The following is a 14,353-nucleotide window of genomic DNA, read 5'->3' on the forward strand; positions in this document are numbered from 1 at the left end:
TCTCAGCCTTTTTTGAGCGTCTTTTGAGCCTTTTCCAGCCCTTTTCCAGCCTTTTCCAGCCCTTTCAGCCTTTTTCCAGCCTTTTCCAGCCATTTCCAGCCTTCCCAGCCTTTTTCCAGCTTTTTCCAGCCTTTTCCAGCCTTTTCCAGCCATTTCCAGCCCTTTCAGCCTTTTTTCAGCTATTTCCAGCCTTTTTTGAGCCTCTTTTGAGCCTTTTCCAGCCTTTTCCAGCCTTTTTCCAGCCTTTCTCAGCCTTTTTTGAGCCTCTTTTGAGCCTTTTCCAGCCCTTTTCCAGCCCTTTCAGCCTTTTCCAGCCTTTTCCAGCCTTTTTCCATTACTATTAAACCTCTTTCATTGTCAGTGTGTGTCATGTCGTTGCAGAGTGAGGGAAATGGCTTTGTTGCCCTGAGGCAACATCATGCAACAGAGGGTTAAGTTATCCTGTTAATTAAGAAGTCCTGCTGTGTGAAGTCCTGTTTCTGGAGCGTAACCTCACTTTGCATTTCTAAGCCGTTTAATCGCGGCGCTTCACGCAATCCCAGAACTCAAACCCTCGCTCAAAGTTTCTAAACAAACTGTCTCTGCAAATGTTTGCTTAGACTGGACCGTTCCTGAGGGGCTGACTTTGTTTTCTCACCGGAGCCCGCTGGAGTTAGATTGATACCAGATGACCAGCAGTGTCGGCCGTCCCTTGTGGCCGAATGCAAACACTGGGGACATCTCGACTGACCGGCACTGTAAGCCCCAGTGCATTCCGGACATAGCTGAGTGAGAAACGGCTCCCTGAGGTGATTGGGGTTCTCGTGGGCGGCTGAGAAAGAGATCTCTGTGCATCTCTGCATCTCTATGGGGAGCTCTAGTACCGTTCCCAAGCCGTACTCCAGAGCACTCTAGTGCACTCTAGCTGGTTTTGTGCTGTGACACAATGGCAGAGATGGAAATTAGCCATAATAACCATGAACTGACCTTTTTCAGCAGAATACACACTTTTCTTTTCTACTGCAAAGAGCATAAATGACATTATTCGGTATTATTTTTAAAGAAGTGGTTAATAGGCTCATATTATTGAGCCTATTATTGAGATATTATTGTTATCTCCCATAATTTCTAAAAATTCTAGTAAAATTTAGCATAAAGAGTCTCGGAATGTACCGTTCACTCCCCCGTTTCCATGTACAGAAACTAAGCCTTACAAAACAAATTATTAAATATATTATATTATATTATTAAATATGGTATGAAATATCAATGCATTTACACATATCCTCCAGCTGTTCAGCCCCAGCCATTCCCACTTACGTTATAAAGAGTGCTTTAGTGCGCACTGATCCACCGAAATATCTTAAGTGGGTAAAATGCAAGACAAATATAGGCCACGGGTTTGAAAAGCACTCGCTCTCCAGTTCAAAAATAAGCTGCGAAAAAACAGCGTTTACAAACATGTATCTCCAGAACAGCGACTTTAGAGGAGAAGGCAAAAATGGTCTTAACTTTGAATGGAAACTCTAATGGAAATTAGAGTTTATTCGAGGTCATTTGGAGAATTTCTATTGGTCCATTTCTCCAGAATGATTTACACGGGTTCAAACAATGGAGTAAACTTAAAACTGACAAAAATGGAGACACATGTTTTTTTCATTGAACGACTGATTTATTGATTATCCTAGAAATGCTGTGTGTGTGTGTGTGTGTGTGTGTGTGCTCGATTTATAGCGTAACTTAATTTTTGGAGATGGACCACAACCTAACTCCTCCTCCTCCTCCTCTTACTCAGGCCTATATATGCTTTCCTCATTCATTCCACCACCCTGTCTCTTCAGCAAGGGGGGTGGGGGGGTGGGGTGTAGGTGGTCAGCTCCACGCATCCCCCTCTAGCTGTCCAGTACTCCTGCCCAAAGTCCTCTGCCATTACACCGCCCTTCAGCAGGGTCGCTGGTTCAAATCCTGGGCCATGCCATCCCGTGCCATCAGCAGCCAGAACCTGAGAGAGCACAGCTGACCTTGCAGATATGATAGAGGGAGGATTCTTACGAGTGGGTTGGGTGATTGGCTAGCTAGGAAATTGGGAAATTGGGAAACCCACAAATTGGTGCTATATTTAATGGATTTGACTGAAACCAGTACATGAACGTTGGTATTACTCTGCGTGAGGTGGATGTTAGGTTAGATCAGTGGCGTCTAACGTGGCTGGAGTTGCTGGGATTGGTCAGGATTTGTCCGAGAAACACTAGCCGGAGCTTTCATTTCCTGTAAGCACTGCATTTTGTCCAGCGGGGCAGAGGAAAACGAAAGCTGCCTGGTTTTCAGGTTGGTCCTGAAACTGCATTACGAGGCTGCTGTAGTGGTCTCTGCGTTCCAGATAAAGAAAACATGAAAACGCAGCGGGACACCAAAAGAGTGGCTTCTGAAGAGAGGAAAAAAAAACGGGGGAACGTCTGTGGGCATTCCAGAGAGCATGCGTATCCTGTTCCCAAGCGACTGTGGCACTGTTTGTGGATGGCTGGAGAAGGGTCGTGACGTTCAAGGCCATTGTGTCAGCCTCTGTAGCCCGACAGTGGTTTCTGTGTACGGCTTGTGTTTGTGTGGGGAAGATAAAAGGAGGGCTGTTTTTTCTCCCCCCTGCCCAAAATACACCCCACATCACATCACATCAGCTTAGAAGAACAGAGGTCACTTACATCCGCTGTCATAAATCAGCCATAACATTAGGACCACTGACAGGTGAAGTGAAAAACATGGATCATCATTGATAACGTTTGAAGCTGGACCAAACTGTGATGTTCTAGACAATGACCGGGTCAGTACATCTCCAAAACATCAGGCAGGCAGGTCTTGTGGGGTGTTCCTGGTATGCAGCGGTCATTACCCACCTACCAAAACTGCTCCAAGGAAGGACAGCCGGTGAACCAGTTGATTGATCATTGGCTCATTGATGCTCATGGAGGCCCATGACCTCAGCTCACAACTTACAGGACTCCTTTAGAGGTCTTGTGGAGTCCATGTCTTGACTGGTCAGAGCTGGTTTGGCCTACACTACAATATTAGGCAGGTGGTTTTAATGTTTTGGCTGATTGGTGTGTATCATGTACATACGTTATGTCAGTAACAGAAGCAGCCTATTCAATTCAGTACATTTTGGGAACATCTGGCCTTAATCGTATTTTTTTAAGCTCCGCCCACAAATACATTCAATTGGCTGTATGGAATGCTGGCAAAATCCCATATCTGACGCTCATTTTTGGATGAAAGAATTGCTTTTATGTTTTTTTAGTGGACGCCGGCTGTTCACTGCTGATATGGTGCTGAACATGGACTTCTGCAATTATCCAAGTCTTGAGTTTTTAACTTAGGTCAAAAGTTTCAAATGGTTATACAGGCAACCCCCGCTCTTCATATCAAAGAAGATACTGTGAAGAACATCAAGCTAAATATTCCCAGGACCCCGTGGGAGGAAAAATCCATTTCCACGGCCTCCCGCCACGTAACTCCCACTCGGAAAGCTGCAAGTTTCTCAAGAGTTGCGATCCTGTGACGTCATTCCAACAAGTCAGCGTCCAAAGAGCAAGAAGAGCAAGAAGAGAAGCTTTCTGAACAGTCTTCAGAAAGACATACTGTAATTTGTGCCATACACCAACCAGCCATAACATTAACACCACCTTCTACCTAGTATTAAGAAGGTCCCCCTTGTGTGATCGTTGGAGGCTCTGACGATGTGCTGTGGTATCTGGAGCACCAACGCTAACTAATGTTAGCAGCAGGTTCCTATAAGTCCTGTAAGTTGTAAGGTGGGCGGGGCCTCCATGAGCATTAGTGAGCATCACCTTGGGCACCCATGATCCTGTCGCTGGTTCACCGGTTGTCCTTCCTTGGAGATTTTTTGGTAGGTACTGACCACTGCATACCACAAAACCCCCTACAAGGCCTGCCTGCCTGATGTTCTGGAGATGTTCTGACCCAGTCGTCTATCTAGAACCTCACAGTGTGGTTTGGTTGGACTGTTCACTTGTGCCTGATATGTAGATCCACCCCTTGACAGACAGAAGCCGCTGTAGATGGAGGTAATCTATGTTCTTGACTTCTTCTTAATGTTATGGCTGATTGGTGTGTATATATATATATATATAGCCTGTTATGTTGCTAAGTGCGTCAAAGAAAGCATGCTAATTAATATTAGCATGTTTTGAAAAGCTAAATGTCCCCAAACCGACGGGCATCATGTGCAAACATCTACACAACCTGATGGGGTATGTTTGGCATCCATGGGAGGAAGCCACCACATTGTTTTGCGGGGAGAGCGAGCGAGAGAGCGAGAGAGAGAGAGAGAGAGAGAGAGCGAGAGAGAGAGCGTGAGAGGGAGAGAGCGAAAGTTAGCTGCTGCTTGTTGTCTATGTTGTTTGGTTGCTAAGGGCCAGAGAGGAAGAGGCCTAAGGCTAGACTGAACCGAAAAGGGCGGCGCTTCCAGCCTTCATTGATGTCACTCTCTGGCAGCTTTCGCGCCCCCCCCCCCCCCCCCCTCCGTCCTCCCTCCTCCCTCCCTGGCAACGAGCCTAGACTGGAACAGTGGAGCCGACCTGGGTTAGAGGAGGGAGAACCAAAGAATAACGGGAAACCGTTATGCATCAGCAAAACCTTGAAAAAAAAGAAAAAAATTGCACTCGAAAAAAAAAAAATGCTCAGAAGGAAAACAATTGTATCTTGAAAGCACAGGAACAAAAATAGCCAGCCGAACGCTCAGCACTGGAAGGTGCATTGTTCGAGCCGAGTGGAGTGAGGTAGAGCAGGGCCGGGACAGGTAGGCCGAGCTGTTTTCTGTAAACAACTCGAAGGCCTGGTTCGGTTTGTCCGTCTTTCCGTTTTGAGCGTTTCCGTCCACTCCAGTAAATATAGATGCAGGAGCCTGACTTGACTTCTTGATTAATCGCTAAATGATAGTCTCAGTCGCTCTGAACCTCAAACGTTACTTTAGAACGGCTGGAAATGGCAAAAAAATCTGGAAATTGGAGAAATCAACACAACTCTGCACAAGTCATCCCTCACTGCTGATGTAGACTGCTGATGTAGGCTGCTGATGTAGACTGCTGATGTAGACTGGTGGGATTGGGTATTGCATATTAATAATACATTTTATTTATAGGAACCTTTCAGGACTCTCAAGGTCACCAAACATAAAAGAATAAAATCAAAGCAAATAAAAAAAAAAATACAAACAACATAAAACAACAATAAAAACAAGGACGTTTTAAAATAACATTAAAAAATGTGAACATGTAGGAATTGGGACGAATATTAATAATAATAATAATAATAATAATAATATAAAAAGTGTTGAACTGGGTTGAACTGGGTTGAGGAACAAAGTGTAAACATTACTACGGCTATTAGTGATTTGCACTTAACAGACTTCTGGTTATGTACTAATAAAAGTCATAATAATTGTGTATTTTTATTTGTTTATAATCATAATAATAATAATAATAATAATAATAATAATATAAAAATCAGGAAAACACTCATCAGTAATTAAAGACTAAACAGTAATAATTTGCATAACAGGGTGGTAACAATGTGTAAATTGTTCATTATTACGGCTACTAGCGTAATAATGCACTTAACAAACCTCTGATTATGTACTAATAAAGATCATAATAAACACATTTAAGACTTAAATAAATCAAGTACTTAGGTCTTAATAAACCCCTAATGTATGTCCCTTATTATTTACTTGAATAATAGGAATACATAAATACAATAATAATAAGAATAAGAATAATATTAAAAGCAGGAAACCACTAAAATGCTTAGGACAGTGACAAAATAGTACTAAATAATTTGCATAACAGGGTGGTAAGAAGTGTTTATTATGCATTATTACAACTAATCATGTTGTTATTAGCAAATTTGCACAAACTAGACTTCAATTTGAATGAATAAATTCTGTAAATAATGCCTAATAAATCCCTAATTTGTGTGTCTTATTTGTTGAACAATAATAATAATAATAATAATAATAATAATAATAAAATCATAAAAATATAAAAAGCAGCAAACTTCTAACATGTGTAGGACAGGGCGTTCCTCAGGATCCACAGTTGGCCAAACTACTCTACTTTAATGCTTCAGATGTTTGATGATATGATGAATATGATGATATGCATGCTGTTCATGCTAGTGAGGGAAATTTCCCCGATGACTTCCAGAACTTCTCAAATCCAGCACCGTTCCTCACTAGTCCACATTAAAGCCTCGTCCACGGTACCAAATATAGCGCTTCTAATTAGCAGCATTTTCACAGCAACACAGTTGATGCGTCTGCTGTAACAGCAGAGTAACTCACTGAAGGCTGAACAGAGCTTGTCTTCCATTACCTCAAGCTGTACTTCTAATATTCTCTTTGTGCTCTTCTTCATGCACAGATCTCAGGGAAAAAAAACGCTTCCTGATCAAATGGGGAAATTAAAGCTGTCTCTAAGAAATATGTGTTTTTGGTGTTTAATTCATTTTTATTATTTATTATTTCCAGCTTAGTACTTGTAGGCATGTCTGACAGCCCGCCTCCTGCGAGACTAATTAAATGTAATTCGGCCTCCAGCTCGGAGATAACTGTGAACCAGTGCAGACGAGTGGACTGAAATAAAAAGTGCCAGCTATCAGAACCTGGAAGGGTGGGGTGGGGGGGTGTCGAGGGGGGGTACCGTTGAGATCGTTTGACCAGACATTTGACCTATCATATAGCATGTATGGTCAGTTTGAGTAATCCAAGCTCTGTCTTTGCTGTTTTATGCATTTACTGTGCAGAAGAGCTGCCGGAAATCTCAGCCATGCTAAAAAAACAGCCTTAGGTAGTCGACCAGTATGATTAGGTAGTCGACCAGTATGATTAAGTAGTCGACCAGTATGATTAGGTAGTCGACCAGTATGATTAAGTAGTCGACCAGTATGATTAGGTAGTCGACCAGTATGATTACGTAGTTGACCAGTATGATTAGGTAGTCGACCAGTATGATTAGGTAGTCGACCAGTATGATTAAGTAGTCGACCAGTATGATTAGGTAGTCGACCAGTATGATTAAGTAGTCAACCAGTATGATTAGGTAGTCGACAAGTATGATTAGGTAGTCGACCAGTCTGATTAAGTAGTCGACCAGTATGATTAAGCAGTTGACCAGTATGATTAGGTAGTCGACCAGTATGATTAAGTAGTCGACCAGTATGATTAGGTAGTCGACCAGTATGATTAAGAAGTCAACCAGTATGATTAGGTAGTCGACCAGTATGATTAGGTAGTCGACCAGTAGGATTAAGTACTTGACCAGTATGATTAGGTAGTCAACCAGTATGATTAGGTAGTCGACCAGTATGATTAAGTAGTCGACCAGTAGGATTAGGTAGTCGACCAGTACGATTAGGTAGTCGACCAGTACGATTAGGTAGTCGACCAGTATGATTAGGTAGTCGACCAGTACGATTAGGTAGTCGACCAATATGATTAAGTAGTCGACCAGTATGATTAGGTAGTCGAACAGTATGATTAGGTAGTCGACCAGTATGATTAGGTAGTCAACCAGTATGATTAAGTAGTCGACCAGTGGGATTAGGTAGTCGACCAGTATGATTAGAAAGTCAACCAGTATGATTAGGTAGCCGACCAGTATGACCAACCTGACCAAACCAGCAAGGCCAGTATGATTAGTATGACCAAGCTGGTCGACAGGCTCTAAATGTAGGTATTGTGATATACACTGAGGAGGCGGAGCTACGGTTTCTCATTAGGGTGAATATTAATAACGCTCTAAATGTAGGTATTGTGATATACACTGAGGAGGCGGAGCTACAGTCTCTCATTAGGGTGAATATTAATAACGCTCTAAATGTAGGTATTGTGATATACACTGAGGAGGCGGAGCTACAGTCTCTCATTAGGGTGAATATTAATAACGCTCTAAATGTAGGTATTGTGATATACACTGAGGAGGCGGAGCTACAGTCTCTCATTAGGGTGAATATTAATAACGCTCTAAATGTAGGTATTGTGATATACACTGAGGAGGCGGAGCTACAGTCTCTCATTAGGGTGAATATTAATAACGCTCTAAATGTAGGTATTGTGATATACACTGAGGAAGAGGAGCTACAGTCTCTCATTAGGGTGAATATTAATAACGCTCTAAATGTAGGTATTGTGATATACACTGAGGAGGCGGAGCTACAGTCTCTCATTAGGGTGAATATTAATAACGCTCTAAATGTAGGTATTGTGATATACACTGAGGAGGAGGAGCTACAGTCTCTCATTAGGGTGAATATTAATAATTAACGTTTCTTGAGACCCTCCGATCCTCCTGTAGCATCTGCGACCACATGCTGCCTCAGCAAGAGTTTCTAACGACCTGTTGATGGCAACTGCCGCTGTCCCAGTTGCTGCTGAGTTTACGTGTGTGTGTGAGTGAGTGTGTGTGTGTGAGTGTATCACCACAGTGAGTGCGTGTGGAGCGTGCAGCACAGTGGGGCTGACCGCGGCGAGGCTTTATTAGCTCAGTGGTGGGGCTCCAGCATGAAGCAGCCAGCAGCAGTGCGATCAATGTAATAAAAAAAGGCCTTAAAAAAAGGGAAGCCTTCCCCACCGCCCTCCACCAGTCTGCTTCTCCCCAGACCAGACAGTGAGGAGGGAAAGCTAGCGGGACAGAAGGGAGGATTAGCAAACGGGGGGAAAAAATCCACTTTCAGCTTAATTAAACGAGAACAATTCCCTTATTAGGTGTTCGAAGCTCAGTAAGGCGGAGCTGCGGGCCTCCCGATACCATCCAACCACTCTGATGATTAGAGTAGCTCTAACAACAACAAAAATAACACATTAATACGTACAGTATATTACATTATTAAATTAATTACTCTCTAAGAAACGCTTTGTCTTTTTGATCATATTTCAACATCTGGAGATCTGATCTTCATGAGATGGAGGTGATCTAACTAACCTCAGACACCTAAAGAAACGTCCTTAATCATCATTTATTAAACAGAATTAATAGAAATTTAATTTTCCTGTGATGAAAAGTCAGAACCGCCCACATTTATCACTCCTTCAAACGTGTAGAATCAGACCCAGCTGCAGAACATCAGCTGCAGATGATCAGAACATGGTTGGAGAGGATTCTTCTGGAGGAGTCTCAGTGTCTTATTTAAACCTCAGATGTTCCGTCTGGTCTGATCTTGATGGTTGAAGTGAGTGAGGGGTGAAGAAGATCACCATGGCCAGATCCAGAGAGCTCTCTGAGGCCTTCAGAAAGAAGGGTGGAGATGTTGTAGAGGAGTCTGCAGATGGAAGGAGGTTAAAAAGATCTCAGAACTGTTAGAAATCAGCCGCTGTTCCACCGTCCACTAAATCATCTACAAGAGGAACAGCTGACCAACATGGGCAGATCAGACCGTCCTAGCAAGATCAGCCCGAGAACTCCAACAGTCCTAAAAGGTCGTCAGGGTAGCAGGTAGATCTTAAACACAGTTGATCGACCATCAGAAAGAGATCAGACAAGCTTGAGTCGATCACATGAAGATCAGATCTCCAGATGTTAAAATATGATCAAAAAGAACAAAGGGGTTAATGGGGTGTCCTCATTTTTACACATTCACTGCAAGTTCCTTTCCCCCCAACCTCAGGCCTACCGCATTAGCACCGGCAGTGCACGATTTCATTATAACTACTGCAAATTTCATCCGATATTAATTTCATTTTTCTCAGAGCACGAGTAATTTGTTCTCTACCCGGGGCTGACAAATATTTGGTGGGGGATCCGCACGAAATCCTGCCCTGGCTGGGGTCTTGAAAGATTACGGCGAAGTCTTCCAGGTGGGAGTGTTTACACTGTGGTTAGAAGAGATTAGAAGTGGATTTGGCAGGATGAAGTCTCACACCCCCCCCCTCCCAACACCTCCCCCCAATACCCACCCTCCCCTCCACAGTTCCCTCCGTCGGTCTCTGAAGCTGGAATGGCCTTCATTTGATCCATTCCAGATGGACACACTGGCACAAGCTAACACCTCAGCCATCTTTCCTAATCAGCACTTGTTGTAGATGTTGCTAATGGCCTTTATTTTGCCTGCCGTTTTATTAGAAACACCTACCTTATGCTTCATCTCACTGGCCACTTTGTCAGAAACACCTACCCTGCGCTTCAGCACTGGCCACTGTATTAAAAACCATAGCCATATGTTTCTATTTAATGGCCACTTTATTAGAAATACCTTCCTCACACTTCAGCACTGGCCACTTTATTAGAAACCCCTACTTTGTGCACCCACTTTCTGGCCACTTTATTGGAAACACCTACCTTGTGCTTCAGCACTGGTCTCTTTATTAGAAACCCAAATCTTATGATTCTACTGACTGGCCACTTTATTAGAAACACCTACCTTGGGTTTCAGCACTGGTCTCTTTATTAGAAACCCAAATCTTATGATTCTACTGACTGGCCACTTTATTAGAAACACCTACCTTGCGTTTCAGCACTGGTCTCTTTATTAGAAACCCAAATCTTATGATTCTACTGACTGGCCACTTTATTAGAAACACCTACCTTGTGCTTCAGCACTGGTCTCTTTATTAGAAACCCAAATCTTATGATTCTACTGACTGGCCACTTTATTAGAAACACCTACCTTGTGCTTCAGCACTGGTCTCTTTATTAGAAACCCAAATCTTATGATTCTACTGACTGGCCACTTTATTGTCACTGCTACTTTGCTAGTTGCTCCTCGAATCCAAAATGTCCAGCTCTTTTCTCTGAAACTGATCATTGATGAAGGTCTAGACCATGACTAGAATATCAACAGATGTTCAGATAGAGGTTTATGGCTCAGGCAAACAGAAGAGACCCTCCTTCCCTCTCTCCATCAAACTGCCCCAAGCCTCAGTGGAGTCAGAAACAATATTATAATGCTTAAGCCCCTCCACTCCATTCCTTTCATCTCCTCTCATCTCCCCTTATCACACCTTCTCCTGCTACTGTGGAGCTGAAGCTGTGCCTATTCTTCCATGAAAAATTCATACCGCTCCCTCTCCCAGCGCGCTGATGTGCCGTGGTATAAGAGAATGTGGCCGCGCTCGGCTGTCGTCAGTAGGCTTCTCTGCAGGAGGCGACACCAGAGCAGGTTATCTAGCGAGTGTTCTCAAAGAAATTGAGTTGTTAGATTGGATTGTTGGAGGCGGAATGGCATTGCGGCAGAGGCTGTGTATCCAAAGCCGAGATGGTCACTGCGTCCGGATGGCTTAACAGCAGCCACTGTTCACGGTTTTTACTCTGTTTGCTGTTATTCGGCCTGAATTCAGCTGAATTCACCCTGCCCATGCTCCGCCCACAAATGTGGTGAGGTTTGGCCTCACCTGTAGCCTCCAAAGCTTCTGTTTATGCTACAGGACATTTAGCTTGTACACGTGAGTTCACGTCTGATCAGCAAGATTTGAATCAGAAAAGTTTTTGCAGAAATCAGTAGGATCAATAGATCTCAGGAACCCAGCGCTGCTATAATCTGTTATAATACAAAGTATAGCATAGCAACCATTTCTAATGATAAATAGATGAATGGAGAGTTAATAAATTGTTAAGCATATAAAAAAAATGCTTGTATCCACACGCTCATTCTGACAGACTGTAATACACTACAGGAAATGTAGGGGGTGCTCTATAATGCTCTATAATGTTCATATGATCCACACGCTCATACACTACAGGAAATGTAGGGGGATCGCTCTATAATGTTCATATGGTCCACACGCTCATTCTGACAGACTGTAATACACTACAGGAAGCGTAGGGGGCGCTCTATAATGCTCATATGATCCACACGCTCATTCTGACAGACTGTAATACACTACAGGAAGCGTAGGGGGCGCTCTATAATGTTCATATGATCCACACGCTCATTCTGACAGACTAATACACTACAGGAAGTGTAGGGGGCGCTCTATAATGCTGTATAATGTTCATATGATCCACACGCTCATTCTGACAGACTGTAATACACTACAGGAAATGTAGGGGGCGCTCTATAATGATCTATAATGTTCATATGATCCACACGCTCATTCTGACAGACTGTAATACACTACAGGAAGCGTAGGGGGCGCTCTATAATGTTCATATGATCCACACGCTCATTCTGACAGACTGTAATACACTACAGGAAGCATAGGGGGTGCTCTATAATGCTCTATAATGTTCATAGGATCCACACGCTCATTCTGACAGACTGTAATATACTACAGGAAGTGTAGGGGGCGCTCTATAATGCTCTATAATGTTCAAATGATCCACATGCTCATTCTGACAGACTGTAATACACTACAGGGAGAGTAGGGGGCGCTCTATAATGCGCTATAATGTTCATATGATCCACATGCTCATTCTGACAGACTGTAATACACTACAGGGAGAGTAGGGGGCGCTCTATTATGCTCTGTTATGTTCATATAAGTGCTACAGTCACTCTGACAGACTGTAATACAATGAAAGGGACAGTGTGTCTTTTAAAGTCCATCCAGTGCTGGGATAGGAGGAATCCTAGCTAGTGAGTGTGAACGGTAAATGGCTAAATTGGCTGTGATAAGCACAGTGAACGACAGAATAGCATGCTGTGATCGTATGCACGTGTGTTGCAGTAATCCTTTCAAGCTTATTATTGGATTATTGGAAGGTAGGTAGCTCTTAACATCAGATCTTACTCTAAAATGTATAGGAGGCTTTAATTCAAGGCATGGGCATATTTGCCCATGTTTTATTTAGCACAGTAAACATGATATTATAGTTCTGTTGTATTACAGTGCCCTAACTGGGCGAGTCAACCAGCTGGTTGACTTGTGTATCCACTTTCAGAATGGGTCATCTGAAGAAAAAGAAAATCTGAAAAGTTGTTAAATGAGGCTCCAGAAATACAGTTTTACCACTAAATATGTCTTTGCAGGTGTAGTTCTTAGTGTGTCTGTTACAGAAAGTTAAGAAAAGACTAAAAGATAAGGACTGGTTTTGAGGCACCTTCCTGGTTCATTAGTCTGAAGCATTTCTGAGATGGAGTCTAATGCAAGGCTGTGTAGTGTCTTAGAAGCTAATGAACTAAGCTGTTAAATGGACAATAGTGCAGAAGTGATTCACTCTAGACCTCACTCTGTAGCCTCACCAGCCTCTCGCTAATTTCCCAGCAATTGTGCTGGATCTTGTGTGGGCGGCCTTTACCAGAGTTTCGACTTTTGGCATTGCAACACTTTTACTTGAGCACATTTCATCAATCCAAGCTCTTTTCCCAATATTTACTCAATAACAGCTAACCGTGAAAAAGGTCTCCTGTAGATACAGGAGCTCCAATTTCAGTTTAGGCCCCAATTTATCAAAAAGCACAGTTTTATTACTGTTGCGATAACACTGACTCCTACGCCTTAATTCACCCCATGCAGTTTCAAACAGCAGCAATGTGAACAATCACACCTGACCGATGATGATGATGATGATGGTAGTTGAGGGTCAAGGTGACATTCTGGCTCGTTGCCTGATGGCTTGCCTGTGGAGGCTGCTTCTAGTGGGACAGAGGAGCTGTTTGAATGATTCCTCTGTGGCATTCTGCCCTTAGTGATGCTCTCCCGTTGGCTCAAATTGCACATTACTGTGGTGGAAATCAGACACTTGCTTGTAGCTCTGCAGCTTGTATGCATTAGTCTATATATATACACTCTCTGGCCACTTTGTTGGAAACCCCTCATTTGGAGCTTCATGTCGTTGGTGTGCAGTTAGAGGCTGTAGTCCATCTGCTCATGCATAGTTTGCGTTAGCCGTCCCCTTACTCCTCATCAGTGGCACCAGCATAACAAAGGAGCTGCTCTTGACTTGGGTGGTGGACCCACTCTTAACCTAGCGCCGACACTGACCAATTGCAGTCACTGAGTAAACAGTAGTAGACACTAAGTGATTTATAGGGGTCACTGACTAATTCATAGTGGTTACTGAATTATTCATAGTAGATACTAATTAATTCATAGTAATTACTACATAATTCATAATGGTTACTGAATAATTTGTTGCAGAAGCTGAATAATTTATAGTTGATGCTGAGCTATTCATAATGGATGCCAAAACGTATACAATGCATACTGAATAATTCATAGTAGATACTAATAAATTCATACTAATTACTAAATAATTTATAATGGTTACTGAATAATTCATAGTGGTTATTGAATAATTTTTAGTGGTTATTAAATAATTTCTGGTCAATATTAAATAATTCATAGTAGATACTGAATAATGTATAGTAGTTTCTTAGTAATTCATAGTAGAGGCTTAATAATTCATATTAATTACAGAATAATTCA

At 42.6% G+C, this 14,353-nt stretch overlaps 1 protein-coding gene across 2 annotated transcripts in view; it reads left to right on the forward strand.

Moving 5' to 3' along the window:
- Positions 1–14,353, forward strand: part of eng (endoglin) — an 86,099-nt gene that overhangs the window by 36,134 nt on the left and 35,612 nt on the right. The gene's annotated exons all lie outside the window — the stretch shown is intronic.

The sequence above is a fragment of the Salminus brasiliensis genome, chromosome 1, assembly GCF_030463535.1.
Source record: "Salminus brasiliensis chromosome 1, fSalBra1.hap2, whole genome shotgun sequence".
NCBI classification, from domain to species: Eukaryota; Metazoa; Chordata; class Actinopteri; order Characiformes; family Bryconidae; genus Salminus; species Salminus brasiliensis.